The sequence below is a fragment of the Gadus macrocephalus genome, chromosome 14, assembly GCF_031168955.1.
Source record: "Gadus macrocephalus chromosome 14, ASM3116895v1".
Taxonomy (NCBI): domain Eukaryota; kingdom Metazoa; phylum Chordata; class Actinopteri; order Gadiformes; family Gadidae; genus Gadus; species Gadus macrocephalus.
Genome location: NC_082395.1, coordinates 23,993,322 through 24,005,102, shown reverse-complemented (window position 1 = coordinate 24,005,102; position 11,781 = coordinate 23,993,322). Strand labels below are relative to the sequence as shown.

At 42.9% G+C, this 11,781-nt stretch overlaps 1 long non-coding RNA gene across 1 annotated transcript; it reads left to right on the top strand.

The window, feature by feature from the left end:
• Positions 1-11,336: 11,336 nt before the first annotated feature.
• On the top strand, positions 11,337-11,561 carry LOC132472600 (uncharacterized). Its single transcript, XR_009529115.1, has 2 exons — positions 11,337-11,425; positions 11,466-11,561. It is a non-coding gene; the product is annotated as an uncharacterized LOC132472600 (long non-coding RNA).
• The last annotated feature ends 220 nt before the right edge of the window (positions 11,562-11,781 follow it).

The window sequence follows — 11,781 nt, the reverse complement described above, 5'->3', positions numbered from 1 at the left end:
ACCATTTATGAATTATTGTGTGGTAAAGATTCTGTTGCCGCCTTTTCTTCTCCAAGCGCAACATGAGATCCTTTGATCTTCTGCGCGCTGAACGCTGGTTATCACATGACATTATAACATTTTTATTATTACATTGTGATGACATTATGATTAACATTATTATTATATTGAAATAATAATTATAATAATTATTATTATTATTATCATAAGCCCTATTAAGGTTTTATTATTGGAGAAGTTTTAGTGACAAATGACTAGTAGGCCTATAGTTCATTATTACAACATCAGATCAGATAAACCAAATAATATCAGATCAGAGAAACCACTACCAAATAAGATCAGATCAGATCAATAACTTGGTTCCATCAAGAAGAACTTGAGGAAAACAAAACAAGAAAGATCCGCCATCATTGACGTTAAATATGCATCCTTCCCCCCACCATCGAGACAGCGAAGTTCAAGTTCACACAGAGCTGGTGTGTCTAGACTCATCCTAATCCTGACGCCTTCATTCATTCATTCACCCCCCCTTATGGAAATGACTCCGGCAGAGGGGGCGTGGCTGTATAGTTATGGCAGCAGGGACTGGGCCAGTTACGTTCCAGTAGAGAAGGGAGTGACGGACTGTGAGTGGAATACCTCAGGGGGCCCCTACAGCTGGGCCAGGCATATATATACCCCCACACACACACACACACACACACACACACACACACACACACACACACACACACACACACACACACACACACACACACACACACACACCCGCGCACACACGCAAACATCCCTTCCTGTCCCCTCCAGAGCCGGAGAACGCATAGGAGAGCACATTCATCACAATCACCAAGCCCTCCAGCCCCAAGTCCCCCGGTACCCATCACCCAGTACCCATCACCCAGCACCCACCCCCCCCCAGCCCTCCCCTAGAGCCCCCCATCACCCAGTCCCCATCCCCCCCCAGCACCCAGCCCCCCAGCACCCAGCCATCCACGGCCACTCTGTCCTGCTCTCTGCGTTACTAAGCACCGACTTCATGTTTCCCCCCTCTCTCTCTTCAGACGCCCCCCCCCCCCCCCCCCCGGCCCCCCCTGTCTGTAGCAGCTCATTATGTCTACCTCATCAAATAGAGCAAGTGAGACCGCCCACACACGCACACACACACACACACACACACACACACACACACACACACACACACACACACACACACACACACACACACACACACACACACACACACACACACACACACACCAGACCCAGGTCCAGTGAACCCCTGAGTGGTCCTAGGGGATCCTCAGGAGGTAGCAGTGAGGTCATGTGATGATGTGAGGGCAGCAGCTAAAAGGCTGGAACATCAAACCCTCAAGGATTTTGTGGGTTTTTGCAGCAAATATGTGTCGGCCCATCAGTTATATCATCTATTTTCGAGAAATGACGATTTTGTATAATTATTCAATAGATAGCCTTATCTTTTTGGTTTTAATCCGGAGTAAGTAAATAATTGTACAAGTGAACAAATAAAACAAATTTAAAGAATTGACGTTGGAACAAGTATTTTTTTTTTTTACCAGGCCTGTGATTGGCTAAAAGCAGCACCCTGGACAGCACACAGAGAGACGGAGGAAAGGACAACTTAAAGCTCCTAAACTATGGCCATAATCAGTAGATTGGGGTGGCAGACTCAGGGAGGAGGGTTCTCTGTGACTAGCCTAGCAGGGTTTAACACAGGCTTACCGGCGTAGGCCTACCCAGGCCTTCGTTTCTACCGATATTCAAGTAGGCCTAATAAATCGCTTATTATGGTTATGGTTTAATAAGTAATAACTTCAAAATAATAATTAAATCAAAAGATGAAGTTAAATAATATGCTGAAAACTTTTAAAGGATTATGAAAGAACGGTTGTTTGTGGGTAATGAGTCGGGAGGGGGTTCAGCACCTCGCTCTATTGCCTTGGCCCATGGCCAAAGCCAGACAACGTGTGCAGATCTATAGACACGTGCAGATCTATAGAAAATATAGCAAGTCGATGTCACCAAACGATCAGGAACACTCTGAAACAAAATCAGTGCATGTTTTCCGTAGTTTAAATACTTGGTTAAAGACTTTAAGGAATGGTCCCACCCACCAGATCCCGAGGGAATACCGGCGGAGGAGGGAGCGTCGGAGCTGGGCAGTCGGGTCACAACCTCGGACATCCACCAAGGTCATGACCTGTCCTGTTCCGGGGTCAGGGGGCAGCTTGAGCCCCCAGCGCCGGTCAACACACACACGCGCTCGTAATGAGAGAGGAGAGAGAGGAGCAGGGGAGAGAGGAAGAGCAGGGGAGAGAGGAGGAGAAGACCAGGAGAGAGAGGAGGGGACCAGGAGAGAGAGGAGGAGAAGACCAGGAGAGAGAGGGGGAGAAGACCAGGAGAGAGAGGGGGAGAAGACCAGGAGAGAGAGGAGGAGACCAGGAGAGAGAGGAGGAGACCAGGAGAGAGAGAGGAGAAGACCAGGGGAGAGAGGAGGAGACCAGGAGAGAGAGGAGAAGACAAGAGAAGGAGGAAGAGAAGAAAAGAGAAGGGAAAGAAAGAAAGAAAGAAAGAAAGAAAGAAAGAAAGAAAGAAAGAAAGAAAGAAAGAAAGAAAGAAAGAAAGAAAGAAAGAAAGAAAGAAAGAAAGAAAGAAAGAAAGAAAGAAAGAAGGTTTGAATAATGTGTCAAATTGTAAGCCAGTTGTTGAACTAGTGGATTAACCAGTGGTTTAACCAGTTCTTTAACCAGTGCTTTAGCCAGTTGTTGAACTAGTGGTTTAGCCAGTGGTGTAACCAGTGGTTTAACCAGTTGTTTAACTAGTTTAACTGACAGCCAGTGAGTGCAGCCACCGAGCCGCGCTGGGTCCCGGGGTCGGAGGTCGAGGTCAGGACCCTAAGTGCTGCTCTGCTCCCCAGAGGCCAATAGGACGCCTCCTCCTGATCCTGAGCAGTGGAACTATTCCTGATCCTGATCCGGATCCTCATCCTGATCCTGATCCTGAACCTGATCCCGATCCTGATCCCGATCCTGATCCTGAACCTGATCCCGATCCTGATCCTGAACCTGATCCCGATCCTGATCCTGAACCTGATCCCGATCCCGATCCCGATCCTGATCCACACTCAGTGGAACTATACAGTTGAACACAAATATGAAAATATAAATATGATATCTATAGTTATATAATATTCAATGATATAACATGCTTTATATTTACATATCTACATCCGTACTCGGTGAGACGAGAGACAGCATGTTCTGTCCTGATATGTTTGATTTAATGATAACATTCTGATTCAGACTGAGCTTCTTTTACATTAATACTACAAGAACCCACTGGTTACTGTGTATACCATACTGGCCTGCAGACTGGTACTGGTCTATGTAGACCCTACTGGCCTGCAGACTGGTACTGGTTCCTGTAGACCCTACTGGTATCTGTAGACCCTACTGGCCTGCAGACTGGTACTGGTTCCTGTAGACCCTACTGCTATCTGTAGACCCTACTGGCCTGCAGACTGGTACTGGTATCTGTAGACCCTACTTGCCTGCAGACTGGTACTGGTTCCTGTAGACCCTACTGCTATCTGTAGACCCTACTGGCCTGCAGACTGGTACTGCTATCTGTAGACCCTACTGGCCTGCACACAGCCCTGTCTGCAGGTGTTTTCCCCCTCCTCACCCTCTCCATTCATCCCTTCATTCTGCTCAGATGTTCTGCCTGTCAGCAGGAGATGGATGGGCTCTATTGTAACCGGAGGCGCTGCGTGGTCCCATACTTAGCGGTCCGCTGAGAAATTAATATTTGGGGCTCTTGCGATGCAAAGGGGCAAATGTACACGGTGTTTGTTTGTCAGGGCGCACATGCTCGCAGTGAGAGCTTCAACATGTAAAACCTTCATAACTTCACACGATTGGATGTCTTATCTGTTAAAAATAGGTACTATTGTTTGTGCATGTATGTACATACACGTTTGTATGTATATACACATGCACATAAACAATTTTTCATTGGCAGTTCACTTTATTTTGGAGTACATTAGTGGTTTAACTTATTCACCTTCATCTATCTCGGTCCGTCTGTCGCTGAGAGACTGACTGATGTGTTCATCAAAGGCAAAGGATTTCATCATCATCATCATCATCATGGTGATGATCAGAAGATGGCGGGAAGGTGAAGCCCTGGGAGAAGGTCTATCGAGTGTGGGGGAGGGGGGGTCGACCTTCAACATCGTTAGCCGCTGAGCGTGTTCTGCGGTTGTGTTTCCGAGACAGTGAGCATCATACCCAGTCTCCCACGTTAGCATGAGAATGGATGGGGGCCCTGTGAACCTCCCCGACCTATTGACCCCGCTCCCCCCCTTGAATAGCGCCCCTCTCAGGCTGCAGCCCCTCAAACAGACCTCCACCATGCCTAAAGGGCCAATCATGGTCATTTAATTGATCTTAGGGGCCGTGTCTGTGCTGGAGGAGCCGCTCCTCGTTATGGCTGTCCCCCAGCTAGGGGATCCAGGGGCCGCTGGCTCGCCAAGCCCCGTTCAGCACATCGCTCTGCTCCAGCTGGATCACTGCTGCCTAGCCATGCTTGTTATTGCGTGGGTGGTTGGGTTGTTACGTTTTTAGGAGCTTTTATAGACACACACATACATACACACAATGAAAACACAAACTGCTTTCTTATATTCTTGTAGGAATATCGGATTTAACAGCCTTTTTATTTAAGCACATATGGAGCCTGCATATTGAATAAGTTAAATTCAGGATGAAAAGGATTCTAGAGGAGGGGAAAAGATCAAATAAATGTCTAGAAAAAAATACATTTGTATTTTCTTCCTTCTCCAATTGCTAGTTGTATTCTTTAATTTTGGATTATTTTTAAGTTATTTTCAACCGTGTTAATACCTCGTTAACAACCAGGTTAAACTTCCTGCCAACCTTTTGAAAAGATTTAAATTGTTTTGGATTCCCGTGAAGACAAAAGACGCTGGGTGCAGAGGGTCGCCCTCCCTGTGATGATGTCACCGTGTCTCCCTGTGACGATGTCACCGTGTCTCCCAGTGAAGATGTCACCGTGTCTCCCTGTGACGATGTCACCGTGGCCGTTTCTCAATTCGCGTACTTGTGCGTGCTCGTGTGCTCGTGGACTCGTGAAACGTCATCAGTCGTTGCCCGAGCACTGTTCCAATTCGAAGCACGCATCAAGCGAGTACTGTCGTAAAACCCGGAAGTGTTCTTGATGCGTGCTCGATCTCGCCGTTTCACCGAGCATGCATCGGAGGTGGCTCGTGTGTGCTTGCAATCGCTATAAATCCCAGGATGCATTTCGCACTCGCAGCAGTACGATGGCGGACAATATGGAGAAGACGCACAACTGTAGCTTAAAGGCACCCAGTGCAACTTTCGAGGCTTAAAAATAAACATTCAATTTCTAGTCTTTTTTACACGTAGTAAGTTTCAATAACTCCATACCATTACATACCGACATTTAAGCAGCAAAGATGAGACGTCGTTGTGTGGTGAGAACTGATACAAAATCGATAACAACAACAATGCCGCCATTTTCTTTATTTTTTGTAACCTACAATAAATAAAGCAGGCTTCCAGTCAATGGAAAAATGGCTTCTCCCCACCGGCGATTGTTGTTGTTTACGATTTTCTATCAGTTCTCACCACACAACGACGTCTCATCTTTGCTCCTTGAATGTCGATATGTAATGGTATGGAGTTATTGAAACTTACTACGTGCAAAAAAGACTAGAAATTGAATGTTTATTTTTCATTGAATGTTTACATAAAGTTGCACTGGGTGCCTTTAAGTTACTCTTAACTTATATATATATTTATATAATATAATAATAATATATAAATAAATATATATAAAGTCGTGTGTGTATAGCTCATACACATGACAGGACACGCATATCTTTTCAATTTTTATTCATTCAGAATATTTACATACTATTTGACAATGAAAGAGGCTGGGATTTTGTTTTACATCATTTGTTTATATTGTTCAGTAGTATATGCCTAAATGAGGCCGTAGCACAGTTAACGGACGAGCAGAGGTGGTGACGTCATCGAGTCCGCTGCTGTTCCAATTGCAGGTACGTACTCGCGTGCTCGCAAGTCTGTGCTTGAAGTACGGACTTGCCAAGTACGTGCTTGCAAGTCATCGAGTCCGTAGTACGCGTGCTAGGAATTGAGAAACGGCCGCAGTATTAAAAAGCGGAAGCGCTTCCACACTACCAAGTCGTTCCCAAAGTCCGACGTCACAAACGCTAGGAAGCACTCGATCTAGCACTCTAGTCTCATCTCCATAGGACGCGACTAGTAAGGACGCGTCCTAGCAAGGCTGCAGCCTTCACTTTGGGAAACAGCCACGGCCTCGCCTAGTGAGAAACGGCCGATGGCCGTTTCTCAATTCCTAGCACGCGTACTACGGACTCGATGACTTGCAAGCACGTACTTGGCAAGTCTGTACTTCAAGCACATACTTGCGAGCACGCGAGTACGTACCTGCGATTGGAACAGCAGCGGACTCGATGACGTCACCACCTCTGCTCGTCCGTTAACTGTGCTACGGCCTCATTTAGGCATATACTACTGAACAATATCAACAAATGATATAAAACAAAATCCCAGCCTCTTTCATTTTCAAATAGTATGTAAATATTCTGAATGAATAAAAATTGAAAAGATATGCGTGTCCTGTCATGTGTATGAGCTATACACACACGACTTTATATATATTATTTATATATTATCTTATATTATTATTATTATTATTATATTATATAAATATATATATAACTTAAGAGTAACTTAAGCTACAGTTGTGCGTCTTCTCCATATTGTCCGCCATCGTACTGCTGCGAGTGCGAAATGCATCCTGGGATTTATAGCGATTGCAAGCACACACGAGCCACCTCCGATGCATGCTTGGTGAAACGGCGAGATCGAGCACGCATCAAGAACACTTCCGGGTTTTACGACAGTACTCGCTTGATGCGTGCTTCAAATTGGAACAGTGCTCGGGCAACGACTGATGACGTTTCACGAGTCCACGAGCACACGAGCACGCACAAGTACGCGAATTGAGAAACGGCCTGCGTGTCCGCTTGTAAACACATGTGCGCTTATGAATAAAACATGGCAGCAATCAAGCTGATCGATATTTATTTGACTTTTGTCTGTTATGAATTCGGTCATGTCTCCTTCGCATGGAGCCTCTTTGGGGAAGTCACAAAAGCTTTGTTGTGGTTGATCGAATTGTCTTTATTAAAAGGAAAATCCATTAAATTTTTATAAAACTAAGTGAAATTGTCTGAGAACTTAATTCATGCATCACATTTACAGTACGGTTGATTACTATTATGCAGGGGGAAAAAGACAAAGAAAGAGATGATAAACGTGTATTTATTTGGATATATTATTTAACTGATCTGATTAATTCATTCATATATGCCTACAATCTACCAGTGCTTTGAACACATAAGTATATCATATAAAATACAATTAAATACGTTCATTAAAAATTACAAACATTGCAAATGATCGGTTGTGCATTAATTGTACAACATTGGATAGTGGCACTATCCCTTCCACCGGTAAACAAATGTTTGTGCGCCACCCTAAGGCGCACAAAAGCCTCAGTTTGCTGGGCTGACCCTAAAAAAAAACGATTCAACACAAACATAAATAGGTATACATAAATAATGTAATCTTGTGAGCGAGTAAATTTACATTGGTGACAGTGGTGTTTAACACCAGCTACGTCCATGCAAAATATAGCAACGTATCATTAAGTTGCAAAAACGTTTGAAAAGTGGCACAGGTCTTTAGGCTTGATTATTTGCATTAACATGATGAATCTATAAAAAGCAATACGGCACAAAATATTTCTGAAAACTAATATAACTTCACTTCGTTTGAACGTGTACTGCTCTGCCATTTTCAAGAACCCGCCCAGTGAACGCAGAGGATTGTGGGTAGTTTTGGCTCGTCTAGGTTGCAGCGATGCATCCTTGAAAAATCTCGGAAATCTCAAAAACAAAGGACGCAAAAATGGCGCGGCTTTCGAGTGTCCTCAACATTGGAACAGTGCTTGTCAGCGTTCTATGACGTAGCGTCCTTAAAAGGGCGGCCGTTGAGCATGCTTCCTTGACATTGGGAAACAGCCCGTTTCTCAATTCGCGTACTTGTGCGTGCTTGTGTGCTCGTGGACTCGTGAAACGTCATCAGTCGTTGCCCGAGCACTGTTCCAATTCGAAGCACGCATCAAGCGAGTACTGTCGTAAAACCAGGAAGTGTTCTTGATGCGTGCTCGATCCATGGACATAATAAAGGATGGACCACGGACTGGAAAATGGCCGTCCATTCATTCCTATGCAAACTGCTCAGTGGCGCATGGTAACATACAGGAGCGATTTGCTTCCGCGGTATGTGGCCAGGACACGTGACCTAGTCCGTGACGTACCGGATGCAGAGATCTTCTTCTTCTTCTAGTTTAGTGGCGGATCATAGTTTTTCCCCATATACCGCGACCTACTGGACTACTACACAAACAGGAGTTTGTGACAAGGACGTTGACAAGGACAAGGACGTTGGCAAATCATACTTTAAATCATACAAATAAATTCAAAGAAAAAACCAAACTAACGAAACAAAATAAACAAAATAAAACAAACTGACAAAAGAAATGAATAAATAAAAAAAAAATATATATATACTTAAGGTTAAATTCTTCTAATTAGGTTAGTATCTTTTAGCTAATTTATCAGCAATTTCATTGCCATATATTCCATGGTGGGCTGGAATCCAACAGAACTGAATAACTAAACCAAGGCTTATAATATTTAAAAGAAGATGCTTTACCTCTATCACCAAATCTTCACGCATTGAATTATTTGTTATAAAATTTAGAGAGACGCTGGTGGAGGGCTGACCATCCGGGGAAGCTAAATCACGCTAGGAAATGGGTGAACAGTGTGATGAACGCATTTGTTAGTGTAGAGCTAGGAGGCAACAGCGTAGAGCATCCTGGAATAAGGTTTAACTGCTGTGGTTTATACCTAAAAGACAAGGTTCATTTCACCAATAGGGGAAATTAAAAAATTTTAAAAAGCATTTCACAGTCTCTTGAAGCGATAATCCAGAGTGGGTGAAACTGACACTTTTAGGGCCAATGCCTTCAGCCTTCTCCACTCTGAATTGTAATTTCAACAGTTTTCAATACTGTAAGATATAATCCAGGTCCTTAATCTTTATTCGATGATGCTCTTCTCTGCGTATTTGATAAATCAGTAATAATAACCTTTTTGGTAATCATTTGGTAATCATTTGCGTTTATCACACTGTTCATTCATTTCACTGTTCTTCCTCTCATTCCTTTCCTTACTTCTTAGGCTACCTGTCTTTGTTTCCCCTTCCACTTCCGCCCCAGCCAAACAGCCAAAAAATGTGTTTTGTTCAAATTTGGGGTGGGGGGTCTTTTAATAAAAGCTTTTTTTTATTGTAACACTTGGTTCAAATCCTATTTCTTACACATGCAGCCATTTGGACACCATTCTATGATAGCTGATAACCAAGGTACACACTGTAATACTATAATCAAGAGGACATACAGGCAGTTCAAATAAAAAGAGATAGAACTTTATTGATCTGGAAACTTCATAAATATGTAAGATTGCTCCATATAATACCATAGTAACATAGTAAACGTATGTAGGCCTAAAAAATTCAGTTCAATGTTATTGCTTAAGAAACAGATTCCTTCCAAGTAACTATTTTACGAAGAATGCAATCAATAATTTATATAAAAGTAAATGTTTACATATCGACCAGCAACGAAGTTGGAGTAGCCTACCCAAATATTGAATTGTAATACACCAACATTGTCAACTGTCATACATAGCTAACCATAACCCTGTCATACATAGCTAAACAAGCAAATGAAAATGAAATACCTACCAACGCAACTGAAATGTTAATATCAGACAATTTACAATATTATGAAAATTACGTAGGTCTCCCATAATCATTCAGGTAATCAATACGTGCGTGCCTGTTCCAGCTATTTCAATGATATGTGTGTTATATATCCGTGTTCAACGCCATTCATGTCAAGTAAAGGACAAATCTCAGACTTTGGAAGTTAATGGAGTTAATGGAAGTTAATTCGGAATTTAATTTAATTCGGAAGTTAATGGAGCCGTGCACTTCAAAATAGGATCATAGCAAGGAGCCGTTTGTTTCAGTACGGCTCCTTTCAGCTGCGTACCCAACGTAAACTGCTAATAAAACGCTTGAGGAGGCGTTTTGAAAAGAAAAAACTTAATTTTTTTTAGAACAGGGTAGAAATATAATTATGAGCCTTTGATTGATATCCAGACATTTCTTGCGGAGACACAATCCTGTTCCCCACTTGTATTGGAGTGGACGGCGATATCTACTTCTGGGCCGCATGAAATGACGGACCCCCGTCCACTCCCAGCTAAACAGCTGCAATACCAGGCTTGGCCTCTGAGCACGGGTGGATTGCGGAAGTATATGCCTGTCCTGGGGGCCTGGCTCGATCTCGCCGTTTCACCGAGCATGCATCGGAGGTGGCCCATGGAGGTGGCTCGTGTGTGCTTGCAATCGCTATAAATCCCAGGATGCATTTCGCACTCGCAGCAGTACGATGGCGGACAATATGGAGAAGACGCACAACTGTAGCTTAAGTTACTCTTAACTTATATATATATTTATATAATATATAATATAATAATAATAATAATAATATAAGATAATATATAAATATATATATATAAAGTCGTGTGTGTATAGCTCATACACATGACAGGACACGCATATCTTTTCAATTTTTATACATTCAGAATATTTACATACTATTTGAAAATGAAAGAGGCTGGGATTTTGTTTTATATCATTTGTTTATATTGTTCAGTAGTATATGCCTAAATGAGGCCGTAGCACAGTTAACGGACGAGAAGAGGTGGTGACGTCATCGAGTCCGCTGCTGTTCCAAATGCAGGTACGTACTCGCGTGCTCGCAAGTCTGTGCTTGAAGTACGGACTTGCCAAGTACGTGCTTGCAAGTCATCGAGTCCGTAGTACGCATGCTAGGAATTGAGAAAGCTTCAGATCAAGCATGCGTTGTGTTGCCTCGCATAACATAATGCATTCTGGGATCAAAACTTCAGAAAGGCTGGTGATAACTTCCTTAAACGAAATGTCATATGACTTTAAAAACACGCTGGAGCTCCCTCCGTCTGCATTTCTGTGCACATGGTCTCAAATAAATGCGGGCATAAGATACTATGGAGGTAGATTTGTGTCTTTATTATGCAATCAAAAATAATAGGTTTGAGAGCAAAACTTTCCACACTGCAATCAAAAAATAGGTTTGAGAGCAAAACTTTCCACACTGCAATCAAAAAATAGATTTGAGAGCAAAACTATCGACACTGCAATCAAAAAATGTTTTATTGCAAGATAAATTAATGTGATAAAAAAAATATTAATGGGAATCCAAAAGTTTTGTTTGCATACCCAAAAGTTTTGTTTGCAAATCCAAAAGTTTTGTTTGCGAATCCAAAAGTTTTGTTTGCGAATCAAAAAGCTTTGTTTGCGAATCCTAAAGTTTTGCTTGCGAATCCAAAAGCTTTGCTCGCTGTTGAGCTGAATCTCGTGGGCGGGACCTACGCCGAAAGATGTAAGACATGTCTCTATTGGCCAGTCTCGATCGGAGTGACAGCTT